Here is an 18,267-nt window from a genome sequence, read left to right as displayed (position 1 = left end):
CAGCCAGAACTCGAACCCAGGCTCCAAAGGCCATGTTTAGCCTCTGAACCAGAGTTGCCAGCTGAGCGAGAATAAAGAGAATACTGACCGCCCGAGCTTGGACATAAGGCGAAAGGAGGCTGGCATGTCATTTCTTCTCACGTAAGGGTACAGGCCACCCGAAGACTGGGAAAATGGACTTTGTTCAACTGACTGCTATTTAGTAGAGGTCCCCAACTTAGTGAAATTAGACATTTGCGTGAAGGTTTTTGCCGGTAGAGAAGCAAATAATTTCGGTCCGGGAAGAAAATAGAACATCAAAGGATATAGTTTATTGTCCTTTAGGATATTAACCACTTTTGTGTCTAACTAAGTGACCTGATCCTAACAGCTATGAATTCTAGGTCCTGAAAAACTCTCCCCGGCTGTCTTAAGGTCCTACTCACCCACAGTCAGCTAGCGGGCGATACAGAGCTAGAGCATCTCTAACAGGAGACCTTGCAGGAGGCATGGGGCAGAGTCAGCCCTGGCGGCAGCTAAGATCTAGAACCATCTGATGCACTAGAACGTACCCCCGTGTTGACTCGAGCCAGCCATGGAAGCAGCTCGAGAGCCTGAGCCAGTGCCCCCACAGACTAGAGCCCCTCTGCTCCGACCCGTGGACCCCGTCCACAGGCAAAACCCGCTCCGGCATGAGGTCCGGAGCAAAGCCAACTGCACACCAGTTCTCTCATCCGATCCAGCATCATTGCCAGAGTGAGAGCCAGCCCGAGATCGAGAGCCACTTCTCAAGGCAGCTCAGTGCTGCTGTGGGAGGCTGTGCGGGGTTTCCTGTGAAAGGCACAGGGACAGGCGGTGGGGATCAGCACAGGGTGATCACCCTGGCAGGGTGGTGGTCTTCTCTCCTCCTGCCGCTTCGGCACCATCTGCAGATGGAGGACTGGCCACTGCAGCAGGGCTGGTCACCACTGCAGGGTTGACGGGGCTCAGAAGCAGCTACAGACCCAAAGCCCGCTCCAGAGCTCGAGGCATTTCCATCTTCTGCTGCGGTGCCTTTGTCGGGAGCTCGGGAGCTGGAGCCAAGTGCGCCCCAGTGTGGGTAAGCCCCCTGCCCCTGCAGCCAGCTCGTGCCCCCGCTGCACAAACACAGGGGTGCTTACCACCTGGCGAGCTAGAGCAGACGCTCAGACGTGCGCCAAGCGAGCATTACCTCCACCCACAAAGCCAGAGCCACCGCACACAGCAGCCCCCGCACCGACTGCGGACGACGGCCCCCCCCCGGCGGCAGCTCCCGGGCTAGAGGCCCCTCTACCTGCTCGCCTGGACCAGCTTCAGTGCAGCAGTCCTCTCTGCTGCCGGTTCCTCCACCAAATTTGGCAACAATGCCAGCCTGAGAGTTCACTGAGCCCTGGAGTCCATTCCAGAATCAGCTTGAGCCCCACCATCGGGGACGGAGCCAGCTCCAGCTGCAGCTCCAGCTCAGGTCCTGGGCTGGTTCCACGGCAGGAGCCGGGGGCATCCCTGGCATCGGCCGTAGCTCCGGCCCATGGCTCGAGCCACTCTGCCGAGGTCCACCTGTCACCGAATCTTTTTATTTTTTTCAAGAGAAACTTTTTTTTAGCATTTTATTTGTTAGAGAGAGGGAGAGAGCGCAGAAGCAGGGGGTGCAGCAGAGGGAGAGAGAGAAAGAGATCCCCCCGCTGAGCAGGGAGCCCGCACCAGGACTCGATCCCACTACCCTGAGGTCCTGACCTGAGCCGAAGGCAGACGCTTTAACCGACTGAGCCACCCAGGAGTCCCCACCCTTCACCCTTTTCTGTTACAGGTTTTATGATTTTTACATTTAACAGTTAATATTTAGATTCAGTAAAAGTTAACCTTCCGTCACTTTCAGCTGTACCATTCAAGGCTACTTCCTTAGGCTCCTGCATGAGCTCAGGCTTGGGTCAGATTGACCTGGGTTCAAAGCCACAGCGGAGCCATGTCACAGCCCTGTGACAGGCAAGCTCCTATGCGAACTCTTGGAATCATGCGCGCGGCCATGGCGTGGGGAGGGGTAACTTGCCGGGCTGAATGCCAGGGGTCCCCGTGATGCACAAAGTACTGCCACGGGAACCCACATTCCAGAAACAGTCCCCCGCCCAGCTCATTTCGTTGGAGATCCTCGAACCAAAAACATGTTTGCATGTTGCATCCCAAAGACCGGAGGCTACAGGCTGAGGAAAGCAAACTGTGCAAACACTCCCTCGCTGGGGATGTCATGTCAGGGCTCCCCGACGTCTCTGTCCATTTGGCTGGAAAGACCGAAAGGAGACACTAGGAGGCCCAGAGCCAGCCACCCAGCCCCACAGGGTCTAATCGATGTATGCAGCCCCAGGTCCCCTCCCCGTGTGTGCGTGTGTGTGTGTGAACAGGGGTCATGTAGGGCGGGCCAAGCCGTTCAAGAGCAGGCTGATGAGGGGTCAGATACCCAGTGGACAGGTCATGTTCAAGGTGAAGGCTGGGTGGGTGGGACGGGGTGTGGGGGGCTGCGCGCTTCTGCCTCAGGGTTTATCCCGCTGGCCCTGCGGGGATGGGTCAGTGTCCCGCGTGCAGGGCTGTGCACGCACAGGTGTGTGTGTCACATCTGGGAGCAACAGGGGGACGGGGCAGGGGGACAGGGAGGTTGGCGGGGCAGGGCTGTGATGGCTCTGGGCCGGCTACCCGTCCCTGTCTTTGCAGGCCACAGATGAAATGGGGACGAGGCTGGCGGACACCTCCTCCTACTCCATGAGCTGGGGCATGACCCCACAGGGGTCCCCAGGAGCAGGGGCTGGGGATTGTGGGGGAAGGCCTCTGAAACCACCCAGACCACTGTCCCTGGTGGTCATTGACTGGATTGTGCTCCAGGAGCCGGAGCCCACGGAGGTCAAGCCCGAGGCTGGGAAGCTTGGGGCTGGGTGCCTGTGGGTGTGTGGGGACGGGTCGGGGCTGGCCCCACAGGGAGGAGCCCCAGAGGCTGGTGAGGGGCCAGGAGAAAAGACTGGGCTCAGAGGGCCCAGCGGGTGGATGGCAGGCGGGGAGACGCCCCATAGAGGGCTCCTCCCTGGCTGCGGCTTCTCTGGGAGGCCCTGGGCTGGGCTCTGTCTTGCAAAGGCCCATGGAGAGGAGCCATGGGTTGAGCTTTTCTTCTCCTCTCTCAGCTGCTCCACCATCTCAGGAGCTAGAGCCAGGCTCCACCTCTGTCCCTAACTCGTGTGAGGAGCCAGGTGCAGGGGCAGAATCCAAGCCAGCTTCCATGGGGCTCTGGAAACACAGGAACTGTCACTCAGCTCGGAGGCATCACAGCCCTGCCCGATGTCCTCACTGTCCCCCTGCCCAGCCCCCCTGCTGCTCCCAGATCAGACACACACCTGTGCGTGCACAGCCCAGAGTCTCCCAGAGATGCCCCAGGTAGGAAGGAGACCTCCCTGGGACGTCTCCCGGACTGCAGTCCACCCACTGGACGCTCGGAGCCCAGTCTTTCCTCCAGGCCCCACACCAGCCTCCGGGGCTCCTCTCTGTGGGACCAGCCCTGACCCTTCCCCCCACACACTCAGGCACCCAGCCCCGGTGTTCTCACCCTCGGGCTCGGCCACTGTGGGTTCTGTGTGCTCCAGCCGGGTCAGCAGAAGGTGGGCATGGCGCTCCAGGTCGGAACAGGGCATGTTGAGCTGCACATGGGCCACCAGCTGCTTGAGGCAGGGAACGTCTTTGGCTGACACAAGTCCTCCGAGTCTAGTCCAGCCATGTGCCCAGAACAGAGGAGATGGCCCTGGAGGTAGGTGGGCAAGAAACAAAGTCAGTGGCCGGGCCTGCCCTTCCACACACCCCCTGGGGCAGCCTTGGGGATGCTCCATCCACAGGTCAGGCCCCCCCAGCCCACCCACACTGGCCATCCAGGCAGGGGCAGGTGTGGCCAGCAGGTGCGGGGGGCCGGCAATCTGCATGAGAGGGAGCCCTCCATCACGGGTGTGAGCACCCCTGCCTTCCTCAGGGGAGCGTGCCCCATGCCTCAATCTGTCTGTGGTCCCTCCTGTTGAACTGGAAACCCAAGGAAGGGGTGGTGTGGGTGCAGTGTCTGCTCTGTCCCAGCGCTGGGGAATCACAGAGGAACTGCAGAAGTCTGTGAGGGAAGAGGGAACCCAGTGGGTCCTGGGTTGGGGCTTGCTGCGCGGAGCCCACTGGCTCTAGCTCTGCAGGGGGAGCGAGCGCCTGCTCCGTGTCCGGGGAACACCCGCAGCTGACTGTAGAGCTGGGCCAGCTCGGATTTTGCATTGGCTCTAGCTCTGGAGTTGGTGATGGAGCTGTAGTTCCAGCGGGCTTACTCACACTGGGGCGCACTTGGCTCCAGCTCCCGGGCTCCCAAGCTCCCAGCAGTGGCACCGCAACAGAAGATCAAATGCCTCGAGCTGCGGAGCGGGCTTTCGGCCTGTAGCTGCTCCTGCATCCACGTCGACGGTATAGTGGTGACCAACCCCGCTGCAGTGGCCAGTCCGCCATCTGGAGATGGTGCCCAAGCAGTGAGGACGCACGGTCCCTGCTCGCGTGGGGCTGGCCGGAGTAGAGGTCAAATGAGGACTTCACGACCCAGGGGAGTGTCTCTGATCAGGTGGGATCAGGTGCCGGGAGCAGCGGTTCAGGCCCTTGCCCCTGTCGGGCACCTCAGGACCGACCTGTATGGGGCACGAGGTGAAGGGCATGCAGGATCCTTGGGCTGAATCCCCCCGTAGCCATTACCCCCATGTAGCCGGTCCCGTCACCGCCCCGAGTTTTGTCATCCATGAAATGGACAGGGGAGGAAAGCCGTTCGTGGGTTCAAGAGCCTTATCCAAGTGCGGAACCGGATCTAGATCATCTCTGGAGGGGGATTCAGCTCTAGCAGCTGCCCCAGAGCTCGAGGCAGGTCCAACAGCGATGCGAGCCGCAGCTCCCGAGACTGGGGCAGCTGCAGCTTCAGCTCTCGCGCCAGCTCTGGGATCAGAGCCCGGTGTGCAGCCTGAGCAGCTCCAACACCAGCTACGGAACTCGCCAGCCAAGGGCCAGCACCTTCATCATCACACCCTCGCCATCGTGCGCGAGGTCAGGAGAGGGGCTGGGGACCGAGAGGGTCCCTCCTGGGCAGGTCACCCCGTGTGCTTTGGTCACTCCATTCAGAGCTCGCCCTCCCCACCCCTCCCACAGGTCACAGCCCCGGGCGTCCCCACCCCTGCTTCCCAAACAAGGCTCAAGGTGGACAAGCAGACCATGGATGTTGGAATTCGAGACTTGTACCCTAAACACTGTATACGTGTTGACCCACAAACTCCCCTTTATGGATTCTGTTGCAAATAGGGGATTATGGACACGGGTCTTCCCTTCAACAAGCTGGGATTGGGCTGCCCACAGTAGGTGATGGGTGCACCTGCAGGCTGGGATGGGTGCTGCGCACTGTCCTCCCAGACAGGGGTGCCGTCACCCTTTCCTCCAGGGGACCTCCGCTTCCTCACGTTCTCCCCAGGGCTGCTGGTCCCCAGACCAGACACCTGCCCGTCTGAGGGTGACCAGCGCTGCCTCCATAGAGTTTTTTGTTTTTGCCAGAGTCCTTACCTGCTAGCTCCGCTTCTGTGACTCCCCCCGTGCCTGTCCCCACTTGGACTTGCATGCGTGTGGTCTCTCCCTGTGGAACCCAGTGACTTGGAGCGTGGTTTGGACCAGAGTCCGCTGAAACCTTTCTCTGGCCTTGGGTTGTGAGCAATGCATTGCCTTTTGGGGTGTGTCTTCCAGCTTTCTGCATTTCCCTGGTTTCTGTGTGGGCCACAGGAGGAACCAGCCCTGTCCTGTCTGGGGTCAGGCTGAGGTGTCCCAGCAGGAACAGGGGTCTCGGCCCCAAGATTGTGCCCAGAATTCCTAAAGTGGCCTCTCTGATTACGTCTGATCTGTAACCCCCAGGCATTTCAATATTGAATAAGGGAAATTCTGTGTCCAATAAATACAGAAGAAAACGAGTTCCCTTTGAAAATAGGGGGGCAGACGCAAAAGCCCCTGTTGCGTGATTCCACGTACAGGAAACACCCAGGAAAGGAACAGAGAGAGAAAGCAGCTTAGGGGTCGCCAGGGGCTGGGCTCGGGGAGAAATGGGCAGGGAGGCCTTCTGGTTCAGGGTGTCCTTTGCGGAAGCAGATATTGTGCAGCAATGTTCTGTGGTGCGGTGGCACAGCATTGGGAATATAATTAATGCTGCAGACTTGTCCAACAGAAAACAATTAATTTTATTTAAAATAAATAATAAACAGCGTAGAGGATAAGGAAAGATAATATAACAGTTAATATGTACCAGAGAGAAAGAACACAGGGGGAGGGGATGAAACAATCTGGCGGGGCGTCAGGGTCGGGTGATGGAAATAAGGGGAATTGTACAAGGGCTCTCCCCACGAGGATGTGGGCTCTGGCTGTGGTTCTGGGAGCCCTGCAGGAACAGGAGGAGGGGCAGGGCCAGATGCAAGAGCAGAGCCAGATACAAGAGCAGGGACAGGGTCCGGATGCACGGTAGGAGCTGGGTCATGGGCAAGTACAGGAGCACAGGCAGGGCCAAGGGAAGGGCCCGCGGTGCTGGAAAGCAGGGGAAAGGGCATCGGCTCTGCCAGGGGCAGGGGCAGGAACAGGGACCCAGGCAGGGGAAGGGGCATAGGCTCTTGCAGGGGCAGGGACAGGGACAGGGACCCAGGTAGGGGAAAGGGCATTGGCTCTGGCAGGGGCAGGGGCAGGAACGGGGACCCAGGCAGGGGAAAGGGCATTGGCTCTGGCAGGGGCAGGGGCAGGAACGGGGACACAGGCAGGGGAATGGGCATAGGCTCTGGCAGGGGCACGGACAGGGACACAGGTAGAGGAACGGACAGGTGCAGGGGCAGGAGGTGGGTCATGGGCAGGAATGGGTGCACATGCAGGGGCAGGGAAACGGGTAGGGAAAGGGGAAGGAGCTGGGTCAGAGGCAAGCAGCAGAGCACAGGGAGGGGCAGGGGAATGGACAGTTGCAGGGGCAGAAGCCGGGACAGGGGCAAGAACAGGAATACAGGCAGGGGCAGGGGAAGGGGCAGGATCCAGCGCAGGAGCTGGGTCAGGGGCAAGAACAGGTGCACACGTCGGGGAAGGGGCAGGGGCAGGGGCAGAACCCGGGTCAGGGGCAAGAATCGGAGCACAGACCGGGGCAAGGGAAGGGGCAGGCTCCAGGCCAGGGGCTGGGTCAGGATCCGGAGCAGGGGCAAGAACAGGTGCACAGGCAGGTGCTGGGGAAGTGGCAGCTGCAGGGGCACGAGTAGGGGCAAGGGAAGGGCCATCGGCTCTAGCAGGGGCACGGGCAGGGGCAGGGACATGAGTGGGGGCAAGATTTGGGTCAGAGGCGAAAACAGGGACACAGGCATGGGCAGGGGAAGGGGCAGGACTTGGGTCAGGGGCCAGAACAGGAGCACAAGCAGGGGAAGGGGAAGGGGCAGGTGCAAGGGGAGGGACAGGGTCTGCAGCAGTGGCACATACAGGAACCCAGGTAGTATCTGGGTCAGGGGCAGGGACAGGGGCACTGGCAGGGGTAGGGACGGGTCAGGATCCAGGGCAGGAGCGGGGTCTGGGCAAGGAGCAGGGCCACAGTTCGGGGCAGGCACAGGGGCCCTGGCTCTGGCAGGAACAGTGGCAGGAACAGGGGCAGGCTCTCTGGGCACAGGTTCTCGAGCAGGCCCTTCCTGGTCGGCGTCAGGCTCTCCGTGGGCAGGTGCCGGGTCAACTGCCGGCTCCTGGGCTGCTGCTGAAGTCTCTGCAGGCACCACCCCTCCCTGCAGAGCTGCTGATGGAGTTGGAGCCGGCTCTAGCTCCTTAGGTCGTGGAACATCTGTGAGAGGAGAAAAGCTCACCCCCGTGCCTGCTCTCTGTGGGTATTTGCAAGACAGAGCCCAGCCCAGAGCCTCCCAGAGAAGCCGCAGCCAGGAAGGAGCCCTCCCCGGGACGTCTCCCCGACTGCAGTCCACCCGCTGGGTGCTCTGCACAGAGTCTTTCTCCTGGCCCCACACCAGCCTCTCGGGGCTCCTCCCTGTTGGGCCGGCCCCGACCCGTGCCCACACACCCACAGGCACCCCGCTCCAGGCTTCTCAGCCTCGAGCTCGGTCTCCGTGGGCTCCATTCCTGGAGCACAATCCAGTCAATGACCACCAGGGACAGTGGTCTGGGTGGTGTCGGAGGCCTTCCCCCGCAATCCCCAGCACCTGCTCCTGGGGACCCCTGTGGGGTCACGCCCCAGATCCCGGAAACGTCACGGCTGTCCGCCAGCCTCCTCCCGATTTCATCCGTGGTCTGCAAAGACAGGGATGGGTAGCCGGCCCAGAGGCATCACAGCCCTGCCCAGCCAGCCTCCCTGTCCCCCTGCCCTGTCCCCCTCCTGCTCCCAGATCAGACACATCTCTGCGTGCCCAGCCCTGCACGCGGTACGGTGACCCCCGCTCCAGGGCAATTGGGATAAACCCAGGGCAGAAGCTCGCATCCGCACACACCCCGTCCCACCCAGCCACCCTTGACCTTGAGCAAGACCTGCCCACTGGGTATCTGACCCCTCATCAGCCTGCTCTTGAATGGGTTTGCCCCACCCTACGTGACCCCTCTTCACACACACACACACACACACACACACTGGTGGGGACCTGGGGCTGCCCCACCCTACGTGACCCCTCTTCACACACACACACACACACACACACACACACACACACACACACACACACACACTGGTGGGGACCTGGGGCTGCCCCACCCTACGTGACCCCTCTTCACACACACACACACACACACACACACACACACACACACACACACACACTGGTGGGGACCTGGGGCTGCAGAGGTGGATTAGACCCTGTGGGGCTGGGTGGCCGGCTCTGGGACTCCTGGTGTCACCTTGTGGTCTTTCCGACCAAACGGCCAGAGGCGGTGGGGAGCCCTGAAAGGACATCTTGAGACAGCATTTGCTGGGCGCGCTTTCTTCCGTCGGCAACCTCCGGATCTGGGAATGCAACAAGTGAACATCTTGGTTTCACTATCTGCAATGTAATGAGCTGGGCCGGGGGCTGTCTCTGGAATGTGGGTTCCTGGTTACCTGGGTTCCAAATTCTGATGGGCTCTGTTGTCAGGGAAGTGAGGTCACCATGGCCGGGGTCCCCTCACCCAACTTCCTCCTCAGACAAGAGCCCCACCCGCGAGGGCCCCTCCCCCAGCTGTTCAATGCTGACCCCCCCCATGCCCCATCTATACAGTGACACCCTCACACCCCACCCCACCCACAGCCCACACAAGGCCTGGGTGCAGCCCTTGTGTGAGGACACAGAGCTGGGTTCAGCCTGGGCTCCTGCGCGTGCCCAGGGCTGTGACCCTCGACAGACCCTGGGCAGGCCCTTCTGCACTTGGGCTTTGGCCCCTCGACATGCTTCACTTAGCCGCTGAGGCAGAAATGCAGTCCTGTGCTGAGCCCTTCCTCCCAGCCTGCTGTGGCCTCGCCTGCTGTGGCCTCGGCGTGGCCGTGAGACGAGCAGGACGTGGCCGCCCTCGGTGGGAGGGGGACAATGGCAGCAGAGCCGGCGCGAACCAGTCATGGACAGTCACCCCCCAAGGCGGGCGCAAGCTGCGGAGACCCCCGCCGCCCAGCAGGGCCGGCCTGAGCCACCTGACCCCACGCTGCCCAGACGGGAAAGCTAAGTCCATTCGTGTCGGTTCATAGCACAGAGATCCTGTGGGTGGTCCTTACGTGGCAGTAGCTGACTGATGCCATTCTACTGTGTTCTCCTCAGGTGGCCCTGACCGCACCAGCGAATTGCATCGCCAACTACATACTGGTGACTCCACGAGTCCGGCTCCCACATCTCTCTGTCCTCTGAACTCCAGCCCCTCACGTGGCATCTCCGTTTGGGGGTCCTGGGCTCCAAGCTCAGGCCCCGAGCCTGCCTGGGGCTCCCTGTCCTCGGACTGAACCTCCCTCCACGGCCTGTGCTCTCCCCCCCTCACCCTTCCCTCTGCTTCCAGCACTCTGGGGTTTTTCACAAGTGGTCTCCTCTTCCGCGGAAGCCCACCCAACTTCCCTAACTACCTCTGTGCTTCAGCTCTCTTCTGAATGTCCCTTCCTCCGAGAAGCCCTCCCTGACCCCTCCTGCTCCACCCGGCGTGAGTCAGACCTGCCGTTGTTTTGCACTCTCTCCAGACACTCTTCCCCGATCTTGTGTGTTGTGTTCTGGGATCTCTCACCTGCTCAGGAAGGGCCAGACGGGCACACAGGGAGGATGGCCTGCAGAGATGGGGGCAGTTTTGGGGGACGCACCAGCCCTCGAGGAGCACCCATGGCCACCAGCAAACCACCAGGTGCCGGGGCAGAGGAAGCGGCAGTCTCCATCCCAGCCTCAGAAGAACCAGCCCTGGCTTGTGAGCCTTCGGGTGGACGGGAGCGGCACTCCTGTGGCCACCTCCGGCAGCCACTGGGCACCGCTGTTCAGCTCAGCACAATTCTGATGAAAACTCCATTGTTTATTCCTCGTGCAATGAGACTTTGGGGTCTTTGTTTCCAGGTCTGGGATCACTCTTGGGTGTCGTCCAGATATTTTAGCGTCTCGTCTAGGAGCCCTCATTGTAGTGGACTCTTCTTAAATCCTCGTCGGAGACACGGGTGCGGAATGTCCTTTAATTCCCTCTGATGTGTCCACGCTGAGCGAGCTCTTCAGCAGTCTTCTCGAGCCTGGGCTGGTGTGTGCAAGGCGGCCATCCGTCTTGGAGCACAGTGTCCTCAGCTTCTGCTTGCCACCACACCCTCCAGATGACCAGCGACCCTGTCCCACTGTGTCTGAGTCACGTTGGTGTCCCAGTTTCCCTCGGGAGCCAGCGCTGGAGGGCTGCATTTGTATTTCCCCTTCTCACCTCGGAGCCTGGGAAGGTGGGGTGGGGCTGAGGACACAGCGCAGATCAGCTGAGGCTGTGTGCAGGTGTCTCTACAGAATCTGAGCGCTTTAGTGATGTGCCACCCTGAGGTCAGCAGGGCCAAAGCCAGGGGAAATGTCATCATCTGCCTGGAGACGGGAAGGGGTGAGGGGCTGATGGAGGACCCTAAGAGTGAGCAAGAGGAGCATCGAGCCGAGGATACTGGGCTTCTGGGGGACACTGCTCCCTGATGGAGCGGAGGGGAGGTGACATTCTGAGCGGAAAGAACCTGGGTGAACTGAGTGGGGGGGGGGGAGTAAGGAATAGGAATTCCAGGACTGAGCGAGGCAGGAGGGCAGGTGATTCCACCCTCAGGGGTGCTTCCCTCCCTGAGTCTCAGCTTCCTCACCCGTGGAAGGAGGAGCACGCTAGCACCTATGGCAGGTGCCCTGCTGACTAGAAAGAAACCTCTGCCACGTGGCCGGCCATGTACTAGCTGGAGAGGAGGGGGCTATCGCGGGCATCCCGCCGGCCCTCAGAATGTCCCTTCCAGCCCCCCTGGCGGGGACGCAGTGTGGCGGCCCAGCCATCCTAGGGCACAGCCCTGGTGGCACCAAGGAGCGCTCAGCCAGCTTCCAGCAGGGGGCGAAGGGACCCCGGGGCCAAGGCGGTGAATGAGGTGCTCCACCTTGGGCGGGGTGGCCAGGCTGCCAGGGCCTCCTGCTGCTCCGGGCGGGGCCGCGGCTCTGTCCGGGCCCGGGTTCCGTCCGGACGTTGGGCTGGCCGAGCAGGGGACCCGGCTTGGGGAGCGGGACTGGGGACCCAGGCTGGTGCTCACGGGCAGGTCCCGGAAACCCCGTCTCTCCACCCGGCGGGGTCCTCAGGCCCCCAGAGATTTCCTCTCCGGACCCTGGTTCTCGCTCCCCTCGCTCCATCGGGCGTTGGGGAGTCGGGTCCCCCGGAGCCGTCCCAGTCCGACCCCGGGAAGCCGCGGCGCAAGGTCGCAAGTTCGCGGAGGGGCTGGGGTGCAGGCAGCGCCAAGAGTACGCGAGGAGGTCTCCGCGGGACCCGGGGCCATGGCTGAACTGCCCCAGAGTCAGGCCGCTGAGGGGCGGTCCCCGGGTCCCCTGGCAGGAGGGGCCGCGGCAGGGACGACGAGCAGCGCGCCCGAGGGCCTGCAGGGGGCGCCCCCATCCGCAGGGTGCAACGGGAGGTCCGGAGCTTCCTGGGACCGGTGTGCTGGGAGCCGGGAGACCGGGAAGCCGCGGGCGCCCCTGGGGTCAGCGGTCCTGGTCCCGCAGAGTTCCCCGGTCCTGCCAACGCCCCCTGTGCACCCGCTTCGGGCTCTCTCTGCACTGGGGTGCTCGGGGCTGGGCGAAGGGCTGTGCGGCCTGGGCTGGGGTGGGGAGCCGGCGAGCGGGCGCAGTGGGGGCCGCCCCCAGGACTCAACCCTGGGCGCAGAACACGGGAGAACGCGGGCTCAGGTGGGGACAGCCCTCCTGTGGCCCAGGCGCAGGGGCCCCGGGGCTCGCGGTGCGCTAACTTCCAGACTGTGTGCACCTGCGTCCTAGGGCAGGCAAGTGTTTGGGGGGTTAAGGTAGAACAGAGGCGTCACCGAGGTTGGGGGAGGAGGCCGCGGCCTGGAGTCTCTGGAAAGAGCTGTTGTGGGATGTGTGCTCAGGCTCGCTGTCCCCCAAATCACTCCCGAGTCGTCCCTGCTTACTGTCAGCCCGGGCTCTGCTCCTGTCACTGACCTTCAGGAAAGCCGGGTGGTGAGTGTGCTTCTCATTTCACTGGTGCAAAACTGGCTTAGGGAGATCAGGGTCGCCCTCCCGGGTCATAAGGCAGGAAGGGCCAGACCGGAGCCTGGGATCCAGGTCTCTTCAGCAGCAGCCCGTCCTTCCTGGTTCTGCTCTCAGCCTCCTTTATCATAGTTTGTTCCTTTTTTCCTTGAAATATTCTTTCACAACATTGATACAATAAACCACACACGAAGCGTGCAGCTTAGTAAGTTGTGACCCATGTAGACACCTGCGGATCCGGCGCTCCTGTCAAGGCAACAACGCACGTGTCCCCCCACGGGCTGTCCCTCAGGCCTCTGGTACTTGCTGTGGAACACAAAGGCAAAAGAAACAGGGAAAAGAAAAATCAAACTTCCTTACAGTTCACAGCCCATAGACAAGTCCTTGAGACAGGCAGCGTGACCTTCCCCTGGGAGTTTAACTGCCCCAATGTTCACACTTGCTGGAGGCAGAAGACAGCCTTAGTTTGACATTAGCCTGACCTCCAGGATCCTGTAAAAATCCCCTTGGAAACTTCCTTTATCTCTGCGCCCCCACAATATGTGTTAGCCATCATCCCCCAAGCATATGACCGTTGATATACATCTGGAGAGTCTCACGACTAAGGTTTTACTGGGTGGGAGTAAGTGACGTTTTCCTAACAGCAGCTAGCCCCTTGGGGTCCTGGAAACCTTGCTTCCAAATTCCTTGGAGACTTAGCAGTATCCATTACACCCCCTAACTTGAAAGTATAGGATCAGTGTCTCCTCATGACCCCAGTGCAGCTCTCTCTACCCTCGGGTCCTACCCCCGTGCTTTAATAAATCTACCCTTTTTGAGCTAAACACATCTCAAGAATTCTTTCTTGATCGTTTTCTCCCGGACCCCATTTCCCAGCGTACTCTGCTGTCTAGGTTGACCTCAGGCTACGGGGACCAGTGCTCTACCTGCTCTGGGACTCTTGAGGAGCAGGGGCTCTGTCCTTGGTCTCCATACACTGTGGTTCCAGCAACATCTAGCCCATGACTGACCCCATGCAGACCTGAACATAGAGTTCAGGGCTTTTGAGAAACCTGGCAAACAGTCCCCATTCTCAGATTCCCTACATCCCTTCATCTGTTTATTTATTCATTCCACCGATATTTTTAAAGATTTGATAAGTACCAGGAGGCCTGGTGCTGGGTGGACACCAGGTGAGGAGGTGACCTGAGAGATATGAATGGGGAGCTACATTAGTTTTTCTTTTATTGTTTGTGCTTTTGGTATCCTACGTAAGAAATCAGGTTCACTCAACAGGTTCTCACTCTGGATGAGGGCTGTTTATGGCTGAAGCCGGGAACAGCCATGGCCGAGTGGATCTGCACTGAAAGCTCCTCGGCACCTCGGCTGCTCCTGGAGAACACACGCCACGGATCACAAAGAGGGTACGGGGTTGCGGCTCCTTGGCGATCTGAGAAGAGTCTCAGAATCTCAGAGATCGTCGTCTATCAAGCCTTGGTGCTCAAAAATATGACAGAACACCCAGGCCAGATGTGAGGAGACAAGGGGCAGTATGATTTCCGAGAGGCCGTGCATTTTGACTGGGGGACGGACCCACCGTGAGCTAGTTCAATACTGGAGTCCGTCAGGCTACATTCTACATGAAAAAAGATGCAGGCAAAAGTGCTCCAGGCAAACAAAACATAAATGCATAAGTAACTGATTTACTTTAACAAGAGTAATTCCACACTAATAATTAACATAAAAGAGTTTTCATTTCTGGTCTGATTAATTTCAGACCTCTGATGACCTTAGCCATTTCCCACCCAACGGCCTTCCCCAAGGGCTGCCGCGTGATTCCCGTTGGTGGATCTTCCTAACTCCATCAGAGGTCAGCACTTGTGGCTGACCTCCCGGGAGCTTCGGTCTCCTCCTCCAGTCTGGCCTCCTGGGCCAGACACAGCCCAGCTGTGGATGCTCCCTGGGACTACTCATCCCCATAATCAGATCTCTGGTAGCACTTCCCTTTAACTACACATACTTCCACAAGGTCCATAAAATAAAGACTGGTCAAATTTTGCTTATCAAAATGTTTTTCTCCACTGTTTTTATCTAAATGTGCTAAAACTTGCTGACATGGCACCAACTACTTTGGGGAAAGCAGAACAGACTAAATCAAACGACTGACCAAAACCAACGACCAAGAAAGTAAACAGTCAACAAAGGCAAGTCTTTTATCCAGCAAAGTCATCAAAGGACAAATAACCCCACGGTACCTGCCTGTTCTACCTCAAGCCTTCCTTCCCACACTCTTAAGTGGGTTCCACCGAGTTCCAAGCAGGGACGGGGCGGTGTGTGTGGAGCCCTGAGGTTCTGGGTCGGGCAGGAAGGTGTCCTCAAAGAGCCAGGGTGGGGGCACGTGGAAATGCAGTCCTGAAGGACTCCCAGAGATGCACTCTACACTCCTCTGTGTCCTTCAGCATCTCTCAGAGCCTTGATACTTGACGGATGATTAACTGTCCTTACAAAACCATGCTCTCAAGAAAACAGCAAGGTGAGACACATATTCCTCCCAAAGGATAATCATATAACTTACATGAAGAGCATTTTAAACTATAGAAGAAGCTGCTGTGAATTGCCTGAAGTGAGTGTTGGTCATCAGATTTCTCTTAAACAATGATCCACCGCAGGTAAGCTAATTTTTCTTCAATTTCCTTTCAAAATAAGTATGGCATGATGGTAGGAAATGGCACCATAATGACTAGAATTTAAACGAATTAATTCTTCCCAGACTATTTTTAAGTACCCATAATCCACGGCGGCACAGCCCATCTTCCCACCTGCCTGTCACGAGGACAACAGGCCTCAGGCAGGCTTTAGCTCACGTGTCTTCCCAGAGCTCAGGGGCTCACGCTTCATCCTGGGGCCCCACTCCACGAGAATGGTCCACGTGCACAGGGCTGCGTGCACAACGTCCGCGTGAAGTGCCACGATGTCATCTGGCCTGTGTGCAAATTCGCCATCTTTTTTTCCTCTCTAGATGCACAACTAGTGACGGACTGTGGGCAGGAGAGACACACGGAGTACTGGCGGGCACGCGGGCAGAGCCTCGCCTCTCAGCCAGGCCAACTCAGCACCGCCAGGCCGCTGGCCCCACGCACCGCCCAGTGTGGCCCTTGGAAGCTCTTTCAAGGCGAGATGCATCTGGGCCCGCTGGGGTCTCTGGCTGAAAGGCACCCTCTCCACGGTGAGCCCTCTGCATGAACGACTCAGGCTGCCGGCCTGGGGTGCGGCCCTGGAACCTCTGCAGTCTGGCCCACAGCTGGAACAGGAGAACCGCTCACGGCAGCCAACCACCATCATTCTTGTTCTAATGTCATGATGAAGTATCTACTTCTCATTTGGTCTCATTTCTTTCAATCCAAGCAAAAACACTGTTACAGAATAGCTCACTTGGAGGCTGCAGATCTTTCCCCCTTTTGAAATCCAATCATTGGAATAGCTTTCTCCAACAGGAGGTCATGTCGGCTCCGGCCCCTCAGCCACTGGTCACACACATCACCATCTCAACAGCGGAGGAAGAAGACAGAAGTGAATTTCACAGCCTGTCCACACAGAGATCGTGAGTGGGGTAGGGGCAGAAGAGTGACTCAGGACCGGTCAGGACGGTCAGGGGCAGGCTGCGCCCACAACTACTAAGGAGCTGGCTCTGGCCTGGCCGATTCCATGAGTGAAAAGTAAGATCTGGACTTTGGCAAGCATCTTCAAAGCGACACCCCATTGCTCCGAACACACATGGGAGTGTACGGAGTTGGAATAAAAATGGCGGGACCGACGTGTTCAGGGTCATCCTGCACTATGGTCTTGCACATCAGCAGCCCAAACTGACAAATCACTGTGCTTTCTCTTCCAGTGTTTCTGTGAGCCTCTGCACCGACACATCAGGGACCCACCATCTGCCTCCCTCACACAGACAGGAAATAGCTTCCCCAGGGCCCTGAGGCGGCCTCAGCACCTGACCAACAGCAGTGAAGTCTTGTGCTACAAGTCACCAAGTTTCTCATTTAAGAAACTATCAGCTGGCCAAACAGGGTAAATATTTTTTCTTAGAGGGGTGGGGCAGAGAGAGAGAATGTTAAACGGGACAACCTGAGATCATGACCTGAGCCAAAATCAAGAGGCGGTCGCTTGACTGACTGAGCCCCCCAGGCGCCCCAAGACAGGGTAAATTCTTGAGATGACAGTGCTCAACATCTGACTGGGATCTGTAATTAAAATGCAAAGTATGCATTTAATATTTTTAATGGGAAACCAATTTGGGAATAAAAGGCTTCACTGCAACTATATTTTTATATGGCAATAAATAGAAAATGAAATTTTAAGAGGTAACAAATGAAACAGCATCAACAAAATCTAACTACCTAAAAATAAACCAAACAAAAGGTGTACAAAACTCTACAGAGAACTACTGGGTATTTACCACAAAGATACAAATGTAGGGATCCGAAGGGGTACGTGCACCCCAATGTTTATAGCAGCAATGTCCACAACAGCCAAACTGTGGAAAGAGCCAAGACGTCCATCAACAGATGAATGGATAAAGAAGATGTGGTATATATACACGATGGAATATTATGCAGCCATCAAAGGGAATGAGATCTTGCCATTTGCAATGACGTGGATGGAACTGGAGGATGTTATGCTGAGTGAACTAAGGCAATCAGAGAGGGTGCCTGGGTGGCTCAGTTGGTTAAGCGACTGCCTTCGGCTCAGGTCATGATCCTGGAGGCCTGGGATCAAGTCCCGCGTCGGGCTCCCTGCTCAGCAGGGAGTCTGCTTCTCCCTCTGACCCTCTTCCCTCTCATGCTCTCTATCTCTCATTCTCTCTCTCTCAAATAAATAAATAAAATCTTTAAAAAAAAAAAAAAGAAAAGAAACTTATAAGTCAATCAGAGAAAGACATGTATCATAGGACCTCACTGATATGAGGAATTCTTAATCTCAGGAAACAAACTGAGGGTTGCTGGAGTGGTGGGGGGTGGGAGGGATGGGGTGGCTGCGTGATGGACATTGGGGAGGGTATGTGCTATGGTGAGCACTGTGAATTGTGTAAGACTGATGAATCACAGACCTGTGTCCCTGAAACAAATAATACATTATATGCTAATAAAAAGAAAAGAGAAAAAGAAATAGGGACCCCAGGAATGGCTCTGAGCAGGAAACTAACCTCAACCAATCTGCACTTTGTGAGCATGTGTGATGCCAAGAGAACAGGACTGCAGCTGTCTGAGCTGTGCAGGTGAGGGAATGGCAGCACTGCCTGGATGGGGTGCCATCCCAGAAGTATGGGAAACCCTGATGGGCGGAGGGGCGCCCCAGACGGGAGTGGGCGCTGGTAACCATGGGGGGGATGGGGGAGGCTAGCCGCATGGGAGGGGATGGGGAGGCTGGAGGGCGCAGGTGCAAGGGAAGACGACGATGAGAGCCTGGCGCTCCAGCCACCAGCCCACAGGTACGCCACCCTCTCACACAGCGCGCACATCTTCAATTCACCGGAGTTTTTACGACCCCGTCTCCTGCCAGAGGAGCCGCT

General features: G+C 58.2%; 1 protein-coding gene across 3 annotated transcripts in view; it reads right to left on the bottom strand.

Moving 5' to 3' along the window:
- Nucleotides 1-11,341: 11,341 nt before the first annotated feature.
- The window catches only part of LOC148162109 (putative phospholipid-transporting ATPase IIB), a 140,147-nt gene continuing 133,221 nt past the window's right edge, over nt 11,342-18,267 (bottom strand). For all 3 annotated transcript variants that reach the window (XR_015767193.1, XR_015767194.1, XR_015767195.1), the window contains one exon: nt 11,342-13,022. The gene's annotated coding sequence lies outside the window, so the exon portion shown is untranslated. The remainder of the gene's footprint in view (nt 13,023-18,267) is intronic.

The sequence above is a fragment of the Eumetopias jubatus genome, unplaced genomic scaffold, assembly GCF_037043125.1.
Source record: "Eumetopias jubatus isolate StellerSeaLion01/CBP00866 unplaced genomic scaffold, mEumJub1_p1.0 scaffold_20, whole genome shotgun sequence".
Taxonomy (NCBI): domain Eukaryota; kingdom Metazoa; phylum Chordata; class Mammalia; order Carnivora; family Otariidae; genus Eumetopias; species Eumetopias jubatus.
Note: the sequence above shows the minus strand (reverse complement) of the source record. Positions and strands in the feature narration are given on the sequence as shown.